An 18,568-nucleotide genomic window follows, 5' to 3' on the forward strand; every position below is an offset into this window, starting at 1 on the left:
CTAGCACTAATGTTGCAAGGAAGTTGTATTCGTCGGATGGAGAAAGCTCATCCGTTGTTTCGAGACCCTGGGATATTGTGTACGAGAATTTTTCCCAATCAATATTCCGGGTAAGATCATACTCTACTTCGACTGTGGTAGCAGAATGGAGCCTGCTCATAATCGAAATACTGATTGGCAAATGGTCGCTACCGTGGGGATCATGAATAATCTCCCACTTGCAGTCCAAAGCCATTGAGGAGGAACACATCGACAAGTCTAATGTGCTCTCTCGTATTGGATGCCTTGCAATTCTCGTAGCTAACCCAGGTATGTTCAATAAGGTCATATCGAAGTCATCGAGAAAGCTTTCAATAAGAACAGCGCGGCTATCATCCCTGGATGCGCCCCACGCCGTACCGTGAGAATTGAAATCTCCCAGGATGAGGCGTGGAGTCGGGAGAAGTTCCGTTATTTGCGACAGCTGCAACCGGTTAATAACCGCTCTAGGCGGAATGTAGACTGTTGCGACAGTGAGGCCCTCCTCAGCAATTGTTATATGGCAAGCAACAATTTCTATTGCATCAATTGCTGGGAGAGGAATACGGAAGAATGGGTAGCATTTTTTGATACCAAGGAGCACTCCGCCATAAGAGTTTCCTCGGTCTAAACGGATTATATTGAAGTCTTGAACGGCTAGTGTCGTATCAGTTGACAACCATGTTTCAGATAGCGCGAAAATATCGCATTTGCTATCGTGAAGCAGGAGTTTAAATTTATCTAATTTGGGGATCAAGCTTCTACAGTTCCATTGTATGATCCTTGTTGTCGATTCGTCACTTCGGCTGTCTGAATTAGACATCGAAGGATACGAACGCGAGGAGGGGCCATTTGGTGCTTAGTTGCTTACCCAACATGCAAATTGTTGGAAGCCAAGCCGAAATCATACTCTTGAGGGAATCAGATAGACCAAAAGTGGTAAATATCCATTCAACGATCATTTTGAATGAGATACGTCCATCAATGGTCGGTATTTCAGATTCCGATGAGTGTTTTGGCGGAAGCAGATTGTTTTTCTGGTAATTTGGGAAACTCTTTATCGAAATTGTTAGCCTCGGCATTAAGTTTGAATCCTGGAGGTGACGATCTTGCGTTGTTTTGCTTAGGAGGGGTTCCTCTTGGAGTGTCTGTAAGCGTCTTTTTCTGCTCCTTTCTAGGAAGTTTAGGAGAGGACGCGTTGGGCCGTTTTCGCACTGCTCCGCTTGACGGAAGCGGTTGATATGTCTCTTCATCATCATTGGATTCGTCATTTTCCAAGCTGGAGTATGGATTTTCCTGTTGCTGTAAGGCAGTCTTTAGCATCTGTGCAAATGACTGCTTACAGCGTTGCTTGGTCGCTTTTTTCAACGCTTCTGAGCGTGATTTATATGTTGGGCACGCTTCTGTTTTATGTGGTTCACCTCCACATAGACAGCATTTTACGTCCCGTTCGCTACAAGTGTGGTTAATCTCGGAGATTTCACCACACTTGGAGCACTTAGATTTCTTATTGCAGTGGGTTTTCGTATGCCCTAACTGCAAACAGTTCGTACACGTCATGACTTTCGGAAAAAAAAAGTCTTACGGGTAGTCGAAGCTTGTGGAGCTCGACAAAATCCGGGAGTACTTTTCCCTCAAAAGTGACTCTAAACGAGTCATTTGGGGAATATTTGCCCGAATTATCCTTGGAATACATTCTCCTGCATTCAAGGATCTTTATTTCAGGAAGGGATGGATTTTTAAAACATCCAACACCTTTCATGACATCTTCTTCAGTGAGGTCAGCCTCGGTAATAACCCCTTCTGATTCAACAACGCGTGCCGGTATATAAACGCGGTACTCGAGCTTGTCCGTTTTGACTTTAAAAATCTCAGTCAAGCTGGTGTAATCTTTCTTCAGAACTCTGAGAGGTTTATTTTTGGGTCGGAAAAACACGACCCAACGAAGACCGGGTTGGTTCACCTGGTACTTTTTGACCCGTATTGGCACATCATCAGTGGATGGGACAATCGGGGCAGTTTTACGTGGCCTTTTACGCTTCTTTACTACGTCAAAGAAAGCGTTGTTGTCATTTATGGGAATCTCGGCAAAGTCCATGCCGGACTCTTCAGCCTCTGAGGAGGATGAAAGGTCCGGTGGGGTAGCCAGACCCCCAACCGCCATTCAACGGCTGCGCAATGTATCAAATATAAAAATATGTAATATACTAACAAGGTAAAAAAAGTGAATATATGTATGTATAAAAAGAATGAAAGATGGATCAGTTATGTATATACACAAGTGGGAGAGAGAATAAATAAAAAGTGTCACTTATCTTTGTATGTAGTTGTAATCAGCACTAGCGGTTTTGAGTTGCTTCGACTGCAAAACGGCGCCGCCGATTTTTTCCTCTGTCAGCGTACGCGCCAAAAACTAGCACGACACCTTCCAGCACAGTTGCGATGTTGCACCATCTGAGAAACGGCGTCACCGCCTCCTTTACCTCGCCGGAGCTTCGATCGAATCGCCCTGTTCTTCTAGGAGAAGAAGCAAACCAAAAAACAAGCGCCGCACCTTCCAGCACACGCGCCAAAAGCAAGCACTTCACCACTACCACACACTGTTCTTCACCAGCGAGCGCTAGAAAAAACGGAAAATAATTTAAGCGAACTGCGGAGCGCACAAGAAAATGAACTTTCCTCTTCGGCTGCCGAATAAGCAATGGTTTCTCTCTTTTATTTTTGATTTCGTATAATACTAATTTTTCGTACTATTTACATTATGCAGCGTTCTGTGTACGAATTATTTGCGTGAGCTTACTAATTTTTCGTACTATTTACATTATGCAGCGTTCTTTGTACGAATTATTTGCGTAAACTTATTAATTTTTCGTACTATTTACATAATGCGGCGTTCTTAGTACGAATTACTTGCGTGAGCTTACTAATTTTTCGTACTATTTACATTATGCAGCCTTTGTTGGTTGTAGGGATGATGTCGGCATGTCATCGTGACTGATTTTTAAACACCTTACGTGTTGAGTATCAACTTAGGAATGAATTTTTATTTCAGTAATTGGCTTAACCTAACCTCCTATTTACTGGAGATACTTGAAGTCATTATGTATCGATCAGCCAATCGGTGATCGATGCAGAAGGCGGGAGAGAGCTAAGTATTGAGAGAGAGACCGCCTGGTCAGCGCATCGTCGCTGCATGTAGCTTGGGAATGGAATGGCTTGGGAACAGCCATAAAACAATGACTCTGTAAAATGACACTTTCATGGGAAAGTGTTTATGCAAGGCAGCAACGATGGGTTGATGACTGACGAGGGTTTTGACTTGGAATCAGCATGACGCAACTTATGCGTTCTGCTGTGATTGAACAGGATTCGATGCCATGTGTGATGCACATGCCACACCATCCTCCTTTAGGGAAAAATGATTGAATTGTATGAGATCATTTTTGTTGCTATTGTTGTTGTCGACTTCAAATACCTCTCACAATAAAGTTTCTGAAATGTATGCTTAATATCTATATTCAACGTTAATTTGTTATAATTATTTTGAATTATTTTGAAATTACTCTATTTTTATGAACTATTTGTTCATCTTGGTTGACAATATTTTTTATTTTAATGTTGGGATGATTTATTTCAATAACATTGAATGGTCCAGAGTAAACTGGATCCAGTTTCCGTCTTTTCTCCTTTTTCAACCAAACCTGGTCTCCTATCGCTACATCAATTGGATTTGAAACTAATTGCTGATTTTGTATTCTAGTTGTTTTAGCTTTTTCTAGCAGAGTTTTTGCTTTACTAGCTGCTTGTTGCATCCTAAATTTCAGTTCGTAAAAATATGATTCGTGATTATATATTGGATCAACTCTTGTTATATTTGAAAATTGGCTCGGCATGTTTGCAAGTTTTCCAAAAACTAATTCGGAAGGGCTAAATGAATGGTCGGTATGAGGTGTACTATTATAACAAAATGTGTAGTATTTAAGCCATGCATCCCAATTGTCATGCTCTTCATTGATAAAACTTCGGAGATATTCGTTTAGGCATCTATGGTTTCTTTCAAGACCTCCTATCGTTTCTGGGTGGTAGGCAGTTGAGAATTTTTGTTGGATTTCTAATAATTTGCAAATGTTTTCAAAAACTTCATTCTTATACTCGGTACCCAGATCTGATTTAATTGTATTTGGGCATCCGTATATGAGAATACAATTTTCTACTAAAGCTTTTGCTAATGTATTAGCCTGTTTGTCAGGTATTGGAGCTATGATAATATATTTTGATAAATCGCACTGAATTGTTAGCGCGTACCTATTTCCATTCTTTGATTTGGTTAACGGTCCAATTGTGTCTATTGATATGAGATCAAAGCATTTGGCTGGTGTTGTTGTTTCTAAGTATGTTTCGTTTGTTTTCATTTTGTGTTTATTCAGGCTACATTTCTCACATTGTTTGATGTGATTTGCTATCGTGCCTTTCATATTACGCCAATAGTATTTTGATCTTAATCGCTTCATTAATCTGCTAATACCAACGTGACCTCCCGTAGGGGTGTCGTGGTTTTCTGAGATAATTTTCTTTATAGTGTCTTCATCGTTTATAACTTGGGCTGGTGTATAAATTATAATCGTAATGTTTTTCAGTAGTTTATTGCATGCTTCCTTAAAAGTTTCTCGAGAAATCATTGAAAATAATATATCATCTATTTTCACAGCTAGCATTTTTATTTTTAATGTGGCGGCCATTGCATCTAATGTCTGCAGACATTTTTGTATATTAAAGTTTCTTCTCTTGTAAAATAATTGCTCTTGTGCAAGAATTCTTTTCAGAGTTTTTGATAAAATTCGTACGTTTAGATTGTTGTCGTCTATATCGAAAATAACCTTTGGTATGTTAAACGCATCTAGGTTATTGACCGATTCATACGCTTTGAGGTGATCAGTCTCGTCAGCAGATGAATTGGTTTCTATGTCATTATCGTTCTGATTTATTTGCTGCCTGGTCATAGATCTTGTTTGGATTGGCAGTATGGTTAAATTTTTAAGTTCTTCGGAGTCGATTACTACGCGGGATAAAGCGTCGGCGCCAACGTTCTTTTTTCCGCTTATGTGTTCGACATCAAACGTAAACTCTTCTAGGTCAACTCTCATCCGGGTTAATTTTGAACTTGGATTTTTCATTGAAAATAGGTAGACGAGTGGACGGTGGTCTGTTTTAACCGTAAAACGTCTACCACACAAATAGGGTCTAAAGTAGTTGATTGCCCAATGTATAGCAGTCAACTCTTGTTCAATAGTGGATTTATTACTTTCACCCTTTGTAAACTTTTTGCTTGCATAAGCGACAGGCAACTCTATGTCACCATGCAGTTGTGACAAGACAGCACCGCATGCAATTTTAGATGCATCAGTGCTTAGAATAAACTTTTCTTTAAAATTTGGAAATTTCAAAATTGTAGGGGATAATAATTTTTGCTTTAAATGGTCAAATGCTTTTTTACATTTTTCGTCCCATTCAAATTTTACTCCTTTTCGCAGTAGCGCGTTTAAAGGGGCTGTTATTTCGGAGAAATAAGGAATGAACCTTCTATAATAATTACAGAAAGCGGTAAACCTTTTTACATCATCAACGTTGCGGGGTTCAGGGTAATTCAGTATTGCGGAAAATTTCGATTTGTCAGGTTGAATTCCTTCACAGGATATGTGATGTCCCAGGTAGGTAACATCACTTCTGAAAAACATGCATTTCGAAGGGTTCAATTTAAGGTTAAATTCTCGAAGTTTTACAAAAACTTTTTCATGGTTTGAAAGGTGATGTTTGATTGAACATCCCACGATAATTATATCGTCAATATAAAGGAAAGCGCATTCCGGAGGAAGACCGCTCAAGGCTATGGTCATCATCCTTTGGAAGCTGTTTGGCGAAATATTAAGTCCAAATGGGAGTCTATTAAATTCAAAATGCCCTTTTGTAGTGGAGAAAGCTGTGTAATTTTTTGACGAATCATTAAGTTCTATCTGGTGAAAACCAGACATTAAGTCCAGGGTCGTGAAATATTTGGCTCTTCCCAGTTGATCGAGAATATCATCGATCCTGGGGAGCGGAAATTTGTCGGCAACGATATTTTTGTTTAATCGCCTAAAATCGACTACAAGTCTCCAATTTTTAGCCTTTCCATCGCTTGACTTTTTAGGCACAAGCAAGATAGGAGAGTTGTAGGGCGATATTGATGGTCGAATAATATTTTCTTTTAGTAATTTATTCACTTGTTCATCTATCTCTTCGCGATGAACTTCTGGAATACGATAATTTTTGGTATATACTGGTGTTTTGTCATTTAATATTATTTCCTGTTTATAAAAATTATTGCATGTCAAACTGTCATGTTGAAGTGCAAAAATATCGCTAAATTTGGAACACAAGTTAGTTAAGCTCTTTTTAGCTTCATTTGGAACACTATCCGTTTTCAGTTCCATTATTAGACGTTCTTGTCTGTTTTGTAAATCAATTTTATCGAAAGTAAAAATATCATAGTTTTCTAAAGTTTCGTATGTCCTATCAAATGATTTGCTTATTTTTACCATTTCAGATGTAGTGTTTATAATTTTTACTAAATGGTTTCTAGTGTTAACTATTGATTTTGCACTAAAAACACCTGGTAAAATTTGTTTTGATTCCATGAAATAACTTCCTTCAGGTTTTCTGGAGTCGATAATTCTTAAAACCTCACACCTAGGTGGTATCATAAAATATCCACCTAGACTGTCTTGTATTGTAAACTCTATTTCTGTACCTGCATTGAAAACTGTAAGTATCCATGAATCATAATTGATACTACAATGAAATTTTGTCAGGAAATCTCTTCCCAAGATTCCGTCGGTGGGGATTGGAAAATCCTCGTTAATTAGTTGAAATTTATGTTGTATCGAAGTATTATTAGGACAAATTATATCTGTAGTAATTGTTCCTAGGGTTTGTAACTTTTGCTGTGTAATGCCTGAAAGTGAACAATTCTCTTTTACGTTTACTAATTCACTAGGATTAACAATATTTGCTTTTAGTATAGAAATATCTGCTCCTGTGTCCACTAGTAAAGTGCACACTTGATTAGAGGCAGTTATCTGGATATTTATAAAGTTCGTGCAGGATGTGCTAATATTGTAACATTTTAGCGTCTCGCAATATTGGCCAGTGCGACCTGCGAGTTCTGTAGAGGAACTTGCTGGTTGGACTGTTGAGGTAGCTGAGCTGGACTGGCTGCCATGCTCGTTATGCCCCCAACGTTCATAGGTTGGGGGGCCGGCATGTTTTCCGGCTGGGCATAATAAACGCGATTATGCGGGTGATAATATCCTCCTCGAAAATTATTACCACCTCTGTTTCCAGATCCGTTACGATACCCATATCCACCTCTACCTCGAGATGAATTGTACCCATTTTGATTTCCATGACTGCGTCCGTGGTACGTATTGCCTCCGCGAGGTGCATTGCCTCGGTTGTTGCGTCCACGGTGGCCACCTCTGGCATGATTGTAATTGGGGCCTTTGCAATACAAGATAGTGTTGGTTGTAGGATTTTTTTCATTTTCCGTTGCTTTGCCTATTGCCTCTGCCAGGGTATCAAATTTACCGGCTTTTATGATCAGTTGTGTTTCTTTATTTTTAAGTCCGCTTGCCAATGCATTCGTACCGGCTCTAACAGCCAGCCTCGATGCAGTGTCAAGTGGAACTTTTTCTGCAACATAAGCATTTTCGAGTTGGAGAGTTAATTTCTCGATTTGCTCCGTAAATTTGGCTAATTCTGAAGTTTGTCTTTCATTTGATAACTTGGCCAAAATTACCTCAGGTTGGAGGGTAGTCGAACATTTCGCTTTCAGGCCATCAATTATTTCTTTAATTTCCTGTGGGTTGTCGCCCACAGCTGATCGAGCTTTTCCCGATAATTTAGATAAAATTACTTGGATGGCGGCTGCCTTGTTTGCATTTGTGACGATAGTCTCCAATGCCTTGATTGCGGCAATCACTCTGTCTAACTTGTCACTGCTTCCGTCGAACTCGGGTATGAGCGTGGAAGCAGTCTTAATAGTATCTAAAACTGACGTCATGTTGGCATTTAATCTTTTTGTAAAAATAATAGCTGTTACTGCTGCTTTAAATGAAACTAAATGTAATTTGCTTTTTTGATCTACTATTTGCTTAATAACTTGATATACTTTAAGTGCTTTTTGATATATTATTTCATTGTGTGGATTATCTGTAGTTTCTCTTAGATTGGCAATTTTCCAAATAAGATCCTTTGCTATGTTTGAATTTTTTGTCAATATTCTTTGTGATGACCTTACATTCTCTTTTGATTTTAGGTCTTCATATACTTGTTTTAATTTATTGTATGTATCTTTCATTGAGACTTGTTAACTTTAATGTAAAAATAATAGATGGATAAACTCACTCGATATTTATGTTGCTTGCTTCCGGATTTGTTGCTTTGGTCTCATCTTCCTGCGGATTATAGATGCTTCTTGTGGTTCAGCTCCACTGCTTCCGTTGCACTCGTAAAAAAATTATGTCGCTTCTGCTGCACTCGTACAATAATCATCTGGCTTCCGTTTCACTCGTATATTAATCATCTTGCTTCTGTTGCACTCGTATGTAAATCATCTCGCTTCTGTTGCATTCGTACAATAATCAGCTTAATTTCTCGAATTGGTATGTTGTAGTGTTATTTTCCGACGGGTTTACTGTCATCCCGTTTCGCGCACTTTCAGTTTATTTCGCACTGTTCCCTAAATCGTTTTTGTAGACACACACTTGTGTACACTGTCACTTTGTCAGTTTTTTTAAATTGTGGTCAGATCCGAAATAGTTTTCGCAGCTTTCAAAGCCTGCGCACGGGTGTGTTCTTTGTAAAGTTTGTACACTGTTATAAGCAATTGCACAGAGACGATCACGAGTATAATCGTGAGTTTGAATTCGTGCTCTCTATGCTGCTCTGCGTGAATTTCCAGTCTATTTAAAACTTGGACCTGGGGGTCCCCGGAATTCTGTGATTCTTTTGACTTTTCGTTTCCCATGTTGACAATTAACGCTGGTCATTATTTAAACATGTTTTTCGTGAGGGGAATTAGTCACTTCACACCGATTATCACGTCGTTTGTTCACTGCTGCAGTTTACGATTAGCTCAGAAATTCAGCTTCTTCTTATTTGCACTTATTACTTATTACACAAATATTGTTAATTGTGCTTCACTTAATGCATTTTTTGGAGAAGGCTGTGCTTGGTTTTAATGTCACTGGGAGCCATGTAGGCATGATGTCGGCATGTCATCGTGACTGATTTTTAAACACCTTACGTGTTGAGTATCAACTTAGGAATGAATCTTTATTTCAGTAATTGGCTTAACCTAACCTCCTATTTACTGGAGATACTTGAAGTCATTATGTATCGATCAGCCAATCGGTGATCGATGCAGAAGGCGGGAGAGAGCTAAGTATTGAGAGAGAGACCGCCTGGTCAGCGCATCGTCGCTGCATGTAGCTTGGGAATGGAATGGCTTGGGAACAGCCATAAAACAATGACTCTGTAAAATGACACTTTCATGGGAAAGTGTTTATGCAAGGCAGCAACGATGGGTTGATGACTGACGAGGGTTTTGACTTGGAATCAGCATGACGCAACTTATGCGTTCTGCTGTGATTGAACAGGATTCGATGCCATGTGTGATGCACATGCCACATTGTACGATTGATTGCGTTTATTTTTAAAACCTTTCGTTACGTATACGAATATAAATCTGTAACAGTTTTGACAGTTCTGACGAAAGTACCTTCATATTTATTACGCATTGGTTTCGCTGCAGAAAATAACAAAAGGTTTTGTATATAAAACATACGTTTTCGTGGAATAAACTAAAATATATTTTCAGTGTACTAACCGTCATATCTTAGTGCGATTTTCATGCAAATAACATCACATAGTTTATTGTGATTTTGTTGTTTACACTCATAGGATTATTTTTAACGCTATTTTAAACAAACAAAAAGTTTTGTTCCGTTAAAATGTTGACGCAATTACAAAAATTTTCGTGTGAAGAAATTATTCGTTTCATAGAAGAGTCGAGTGATAAAGGTGTTTCTGCCGGCAATGACAACGAACAAGCTCTAAAAGTGGCAAAATAAAATGTAGATTCTGTGAAATTTCACGAAGAAGGCTATTCAAATGAGAGTGCTTCCCACATTTCTCCAGTTTCTTCACGGGTAACCATGCAAAATATATGATTATCGAAAACGACCCGCTAACATAAGATTAGTCGATTTCCTCAATAAAAAACTATGGTGAAAATATAAAAAATTTGTTGTCCCTCTCCGACCGAGCCCACACAATTGTGTAGGTAAAAAATTACTGCAAACAAAACTTAAGGTTTGGTTTTAGTCAGCTTCTTCCTACACAATTATGTGGGCCCGGTCGGAAAGGGTTATCCTAGAAAGCCCCTTTTAAAAATGTAGGTATATTTTTATGAGGACTATGCTGTTTATGATTGCATAACTGTAACATTCGTCATGCTTAAAATAGTACGTAATTTAGACGTGCCAAAAAACACACAAAAATTAACATACAAAAAAGACCAAGTTGTTTTGTCACATAGCGTAAATAACCGCTTATTTTCACACTACAGCCTTTACTTTTTTAACATTTTTGTCAGAAAAAGCTGCCATCTAAATCCACATCAGCATTCACTCGGACTCGGACGTAATACTGGTTCGGTAACCATCAGTGATCGTTTCTGGTGTTCAGCTCAAAATTTCCACAAATTTAACTTTGAAAGTGATGTTTATACTTTCTTCATAATACTAAGTTGAGTTAAGTTTGCAATTATAATAAAAACAATGCATTTGTAATCAATATATAATGTTGTCATTTGTTCAAACAACCAATCTTGCAAATGTTACTATGCCATCATAATGGTGAAATGGTTTCTTTGATTTATGTAACGTATGCGTTAAAAAATTGACTTTCTCGGATGGTGATAAAAAACTAACTAAGACAGATAATTAAGATTGATAAACTTCCCATGGGAGGTAATCGTGTTAGCTTCCTCGCAAAAAACGTAACGCCCTTACGTGCGGCCCTCCGGCAGTTAACCGGAACATTCGCCATGGCGGACGAAAACATGCGTGTAGGCATATTTTTTAATTCTTTCGTCGTTATATTTAACAATTCTCCCTCATTTTCGCGACAAAATTGTTGGAGTAGATCTTACGCTTCAGGCTTGGCCAGAAATCTTCGATGGGACGCGACTTGGAGACGTTGGGTGGGTCCGCAAACTTAGGTACCACATCGATATTCAGCAGCTCCATTTTCTCCAACGATCGCTATACTTCGTATTATAAATTTCTCCGTCCACGGCCAGTCCGGAGCGAAAAAAGAACAACTTTGGCATCCCTTTCTCGCTGATTGTCAGCCACTGCAGCACCTTCTTTGGAGACTTGGTGTGTGAATCAAACATCATCTCGGTGCTCACATCCTTCATGGGGGAGGTAAAATACGAAGTGCCCTGCTAATCGTTGCCATCCAGAGTGAGACAGGTTTCGTCGTCTATCACCACGTCGTGATTTGCCAGGAAAATCGACTTGACCATCTTATTCAGGCGCTACCGCTGCATCATTGCCAGCAGCTCCGAGACTAGTGAACGGGACTGCTGCTTCCTGACATGTATGTCCATGTGCGCCAGGTACTTTTTCACTGTTTAGCCGGTCGCACCGACCTCCTGGCCGAGCGCACGCAGCGATGTAGCCACTTTTTTCCCGGTCTTCCTTGTCAGCATCCTTTGAAGCTTCTTGTCGATCAGGGTCGTCGGCCGTCCGGAACCGGGCTTCCTTTCAATGCTCTGATTGTTGTCCAATAGTGCCAAGATGTTGTAAATGCCGGAACGGGCGTATCCCAGGAGTTGCCGCACAAGGTTCTTTTCCGACGCGACGAAATACCGTTCTTTGAACGCGCCCCAAATAACAAAATAGGTTATATCCAAGTTTTTTAGTGCTAAATAAAACCAAAACATAAAACCTTCAATGCCGACCACGCGGCTATAACAACCTATTAACAACAGCTATATACATCCCAAGTATCAATCAAAATGCTTCGAAGACTTAGGATTGTTTTATTTTCGTTTTATGTTAACTTAAAAAAAAGTCTTTGTTTATATTTTGGTTTTCTTTGATAGCTAAAAAATGTGAACCGCAAGTATTCTTTACAACCATCCCAAGTAATAATCAAAAAGTTTCAAAGACTTAGGATTGTTTTGTTTTCGTTTTTTTTTTTTGCTAACTTACAGCAAAGTCTATGATTATATTTTGGTTTTATTTAATAGCCAAGAAATACGATCCGCAAGCATTCTTTACAGCCATACTATCCCAACCGTCATACGCATGAAGTTGTATGATAGTCCTACTGATGACCAAATAAAACTAAAACCAGCAGTCTATAATTGTTGCTGAAATAAAACTTGGTGATCGTAGCTTAGGCAGATAAATACCATAATAGGCTTTTTGGTTCAAGATATGCTGTGTTCTGATCAGATTAAGAGAATCAGTTATGATGAAAGATTTTGGATGCGTTCGAGAATTTATCCGAAAACAACATGTCGTCTTGGATGGGTAAAATGCTAAATTATGAAACACAATCCTAAATCAGCATTTTATTTTACAAGATTACCGATACCAAAGGACAGTTTTGAAATTCGAATGATGGATTAAACTATACATTTAACAAAATTTATCAAATCATGGCATTTGTCCAATCAACACTTTAATTGAATTTAGTTCTAGATTCATTTTCTAGAGAATTCTGACGGCGCGCTGTAATTACGATAAAAATCGTGGCCGGTTTCACCATAAATATTTCACGGCATGTATTTTTACATGCACAAGAACGATTTGAATGACAATAATAATTAATCATTATAGAACGAAAACTCAGACATTTCTGTTTCACGACACTGTCGGAGTATAACGTTATCATTGAGAAATGAAGCCAAGATAAAATTTGGTGCTTTACACTTAATTTGCAGAATATATCTCAGTTCAAATTTCATTCTATGGCAAGCAAATCGACCTGCTGAAAACGTCTGGTCCTATGATGGAGCGCATATGAAGTTTTGATGTATCACTAACTAACTGGGCAGAATATACTCTCGAGAAAGCTCACCGATCAAGAGACCGTGAATCTTGGATCACCGGGTCGGCTTGCTACGGGGTAATCGGAGGGGCTACGCGCGGGAAAGTGTGGAACAACTATTGGATTCTTAGGAGGTTTCGTTTTAGCTTAAATGGAAAAACTGTGAGTTAATCATCTGATCTTTATATCAAGAATCGAGGGTGTGCGTGTGGGTGTGTGTGTGTGGGATGGGCGCTAGAAGATCACTTCCCTTTTCACGGTACGTACCGGCTACTTCGGAGGGTTCTGGTTCTGGCGATGCGATGCTGCGTTGCTGCTGCTGCGATGCTGTGTTGCTGGTTGCGGAGGAGAGGGAAACTCGTTGCTGTTCTGCGCTGGCTGGAACAATGGCTCTGCCGAATCGCAATGGCGGATGCGTGGTTTGGCGTGAATGCGGGGTCTCCTACGAAAGGCAGAAAATCAAAAGGCAGAATCACGAAAGCAGAATTACGAAAGGCAGAATATTTCATAAGGCAGAATAACGAATGGCAGAATCACAAAGAGCACGAATGGCAGAATCGTAAAATGGTCTACACACACTCGCGGTCTTTGGCCGACTTTATTGTCCTTGTGTATGCTGTCCATACTCGCTACCGCTCGTTCGGACTTAACTAAGGGAAAGAAAACCTGTTTGAATAATCCTATAAAACCAGCAGATCAGTTGTTTGTATGCGAGAGGCCGCCGCTTCCGACGGCGGGTCGGCGGCCGGCTTTGACAGCGGAAACCATGGCGGCTTTGTGCCGCCTCGGTTCCTTGCCCTCGATTATGCGTTTTCGCCGCATGAATTATTTAATGTTAATTATAAAAAACAAGCCAACAAGACACTAGTGTAAGTTATACCTAACATCGAAAAATTACTCTCCAACGCCAAACCAGTTTGCGCGTTTCGGATCTAATAATTAGGCTTGATTTGCACCTCCCATCAAAACTGGTCATTGCTTGTGACCAGTTCTTATGTCCAGTTACCAAATAATATTAAATAATAAATGTAGAGTAGCAGCTTTGATATCGTGACCAGGATTCGCACCAATTTGCCATCACGCTTTTGGCTATCGTGAGTCAGGTTTTGCTACCAGTGATTCTACTATTCGTGCCCTTCCAAATTCTGCCTTTTGAAATATTCTGCCTTGTGTGTACGGTCATAGAGTTCTGCCTTTCGTGATTCTGTCTCTGTGGCGAACCCGGAATACGGGTCTTTCGGCGTCTTCCTTCCTTGGTGCGATCGAAGGGCCACAGACGATGCCGTATTGGCTTCACCGAGAAGGGTCCTCTTTTACGGTTAGGGCCGGTCGCCCGAGGATTGAGCGGGCATGTCGCTGCCCGAAATTCCTTTACGTTTAGGCGTAGCCGGATTTCACCACCTAGGCCGACTCGTGTGAAGTGAGGAAACGACGATCGAATATGAATTCGATAATAATAGCAATAAAAGGTCCTGATCGGACAAAATTTATTAGCAAGTGGCAACTAAGGCGGTGGGTGGGCTGCTTTACCTGAATGCAATTGGCCTTGCTTCGTGCAACAATCTGCTCACTCAACTTAGCTTTCTTCTCGCAACTTTTCACTCACTTGTTACTCACACGAACGCCGCGGTACTTCTGACCATTTGGCGGTTTTCAATTCCTGATTCCTCTCCTCTTACCACCCTCCATTTTCTTCCCTTTTCCTGCATTTAATTATGCCCACCCCCGCAAGGTTGTATTTTGCTGACGGTGTATAACAGTTTCTTAACCGCGTTTAGCTTGGCCCATTTTAGTATAACAATTTTTGTTTTTTTATCCTACTAATCTATTAACAATATTTATATTTTGAATTACTAATCCTACTAACAAATTACATTGAAACAAAATTAGAAGTACAATAGTTAAATACGATACATTAAGCACATTTTAAAATATACCAAGGAGAATTTGTAACAACGGTTGCAGATTATTGCAATAAACCTGGGCCAACTAGCCATGGCACATGTATATAGCTGTTGTTAATAAGTCTTCATAGCCGCGTGGTCGGCATTGAAGGTTTTATGTTTTGGTTCTATCTAGCACTATAAAACTCAGATATAGCCTGTGTTGTTACTCGGGATGGCTAGTTGACCCAGGTTTATTGCAGTCTTCAAAACTTCATATGCGCTCCATCATAGGACCAGATGTTTTTAACAGGCCGATTTGCTGTCCATAAAATGGCCACGAAATTTTAACTGAAATATATTCTTTATGTTTAATGTGAGGTAATAAATTTTATCTTGGTTTCATTTCTCAATGACAACATTATATTCGGACAGTGTCGTAAAAAACAGAAATACGTGAGTTTTTTTCTATATTGATTGATTATTATTGTCATTTAAATCGTTTTCGTGCATGTAAAAACACATGCCGTGAAATATTTATGGTAAAACGGGCCACGAATTTTACCGTAATTACCGCTCGCCGCCGTAATTCTGTACAGAATGACTATTTAATCAAAATTTAATTCCTCTGAACTAAGGTGATGATTGAATAAATGACATGATTTGTCATTTTTTGTTAATTGTATGACTATCATTCGAATTTCAAAACTACTCTGTGGTATCGGTGATGTTGTGAAATAAAATGCTGATTTGGGACTGAATTTCATAACGCATTTTTTCATTTAAGGCGACATGTTGTTTTCAGAAACCCCTCGAACGCTCTCAAAATCCCTCATTATAACTGATTCTCTTAATTTGATCAGAACATGGCGTATATTAAACCCAACACGCCTATCACGGTTTTCATCTGTCTATATTACGATCATCAGGTTTTATTTTAGCCACCATTATTGTCTGCAGGTTTTTAGTTTTATTTTGCCATCAGACTATCATACAACTTGATGCATATGACGGTTGGCATAGGCTGGCTGTAAAGAATACTTACGGATCATATTTTGTGGCTACTAAGGTGATGATTGAATAAATGCCATGATTTGTCATTTTTGCCGTTCTCCTAGAAAGATATAGCAATCACTTGCAAAACCGAAAGTATAAAAGTGCTCCAAACGGCCGAATGGCATATGTCACTCGATTCAACTCGACGAACTGAGCATTTTTTGTATGTGTGTGTGTGCAGATTTTTATTCTCACTCAGTTTTCTCAGAGATGGCTGGACGGATTTTCATGAAATTAATTGAAAATGAAAGGTCTTGTTGTTCCATAAGACCCTATTCAATTTCATTGTACCCAATCGGATTTTCAGTTTAGTCAAAATGTAAAAATTATGAAACATTATTATCTCGAAAACTACACAACCGATTTGAACAAAATTGGTTTCAAATGAACAGGTTACCTGAAATACCCTTAACTTTTTAATTTTATAAAGATTGAACTTGTGGTTCAAAAGTTACGGAGAGAAACGTGTTCTGAAGACTGTTTAATCTCATGTTTCTCAGAGATGGCTGGACCGATTTTCATAAAATCAGTGTCAAATGGAAGGTCTAGTTGCCCCATAAGACTCTATTGATTTGTCTTGCAATCGGACCATTACTGTTATGTTTAAAAATGTGAAATCCAGCTATGAAAAGGAACATATTCCGAAGACTACTTGGACTCACTCACTTTTCTCAGAGATGGCTGACCCGATTTCCACAAAATTAGTGTCAATTAATAAGTCTAGCTGCCTCATAACACCCTATTAAATTTTACTGTAATCGAACTGTAACTTCGTCTGTAAGGTACCGAAATGTGAAAATCACGAAACTTCATTATCTCAAAAACTACACAACCGATTTGATCAATATTATTATCAGATGAGCGGGCTAGTTAAGGGTTAACTGATAAATTTTGATTGAACACGTGGTTTCAAAGTTTGGCTACCCTATAGGTTCCCATTTCATTTGATTATAATTGAATATAAGCCACCGTTATGTATTAAATTGTTTATAAAACAACGAAAGTTTTCCATCTCATATAAAAATGCCAATAATTAAGCCCCCCGATAAGATATCAAGGATCTTTTTTTAGGTAAATTTTTGTCATAAGTCCCGTTTTCCAATGAAAGTTTCAGTTCATAATCAAATTTTTTTTAATTTGTGTTTTGAAGGGTTTTATCTGACAATTATGGGAAAAATTAATTTTTGTGTAATATTCAATGGGCTCTGGGAGTCAAATAACTGAATGCAATGCTGAACTGAACCATACAAAATATTCGAAACCAATCCCACAAAAATTAGTAAAATATATGGACAAATTTAGAAATCGAAAAGAATTGAAAAAGTGCAAAAGTTAAATATTAAAGTTTCAAATCTCTATCGAAGTTTAGAGAAACATTCTCAAGTTGTAGGTACTGCAGTTGTATTTTAGAATAAAGCAATGAAAAATTCAGTTTATAACTAAAAGTACACAAATTACTAAAATACAAATATAACTCTGTATAATAATAAATAATCCAAAACTATTTTCGAATGTCTGACTGCCTGTGAAATCATTTATTAAACTCCCAACTAATAAGTCATGTAATAATCATGTAAATATGCCTCGTTATTAAAAACATGTTAAATGTTCCAAAGATAAACACAGTGAATTTTAGATATAAAGTCAGGAGGTTTAGGCATACAGACGAAAGGTTTAATAGACGCCTATTGGAAATAATGCAAAACAGCGAATAGTAACCTGTAAGAATGCGCTTTGCAGCATCAATCCGAGGACAGCCAGTGTATAATTCGCAAACACGTAAATAATAAATCTAAAAAAATGCATGTTTCTATTCCTTACTACGCTTATGCCACTACATTATTTCATATTGACAATGAACTTGATGCAATATCGTCTCGTAATTAATGAACAAGTCACAACAAAAGTTCAGCTTTAGTAGTAACTTAAAGTGGCCTATTTGGATCCTCTTGATATACAATTCTGTATATAATTGTTTTATTTATGTTCAACTAATTATCTATATAATTTTATTATATCTTTCATTGTGTAAATCATAACAGAAACAAACATCTAGTAATTGCTCTCAACCTGATTATATTTAATTAGTTATCACGTTTGGAGAAATCTCTTTTGTATGATTGTCATTGTCGATGATGATGTAAAAGTATGTGAAAAAAAAGGAGTAACCATTACTGCAGAATAGTGAATAACGCAATTGCTAATGATTTATGTTTCGACGTAGTTTCATACTTACTAGCCAATAATGTTTTTTTTAAGCCATAAAATATTTTGCTTTATTAGTTAACCTCATTAATATAGGTTACATTACTCTTTAATCGTGTCAATAATAATTATCGTGTCGGTTAAATTTTCACATTTGTTACGAATTGTTGCTAAAAAGACAAAAGGTGCATTATATATTATTCAATCCAACGCATTTACTATAAAAATTCGTTTGTTTCAGT

At 38.3% G+C, this 18,568-nt stretch overlaps 1 protein-coding gene across 9 annotated transcripts in view; it reads right to left on the minus strand.

Moving 5' to 3' along the window:
• The window catches only part of LOC129732246 (neuroligin-4, X-linked), a 492,846-nt gene that overhangs the window by 473,984 nt on the left and 294 nt on the right, over window positions 1-18,568 (minus strand). For all 9 annotated transcript variants that reach the window (XM_055692929.1, XM_055692928.1, XM_055692930.1 and 6 more), the window contains exon 2: window positions 18,358-18,496. The gene's annotated coding sequence lies outside the window, so the exon portion shown is untranslated. The remainder of the gene's footprint in view (window positions 1-18,357; window positions 18,497-18,568) is intronic.

This window comes from Wyeomyia smithii, chromosome 3 (genome assembly GCF_029784165.1).
Source record: "Wyeomyia smithii strain HCP4-BCI-WySm-NY-G18 chromosome 3, ASM2978416v1, whole genome shotgun sequence".
Taxonomy (NCBI): Eukaryota; Metazoa; Arthropoda; class Insecta; order Diptera; family Culicidae; genus Wyeomyia; species Wyeomyia smithii.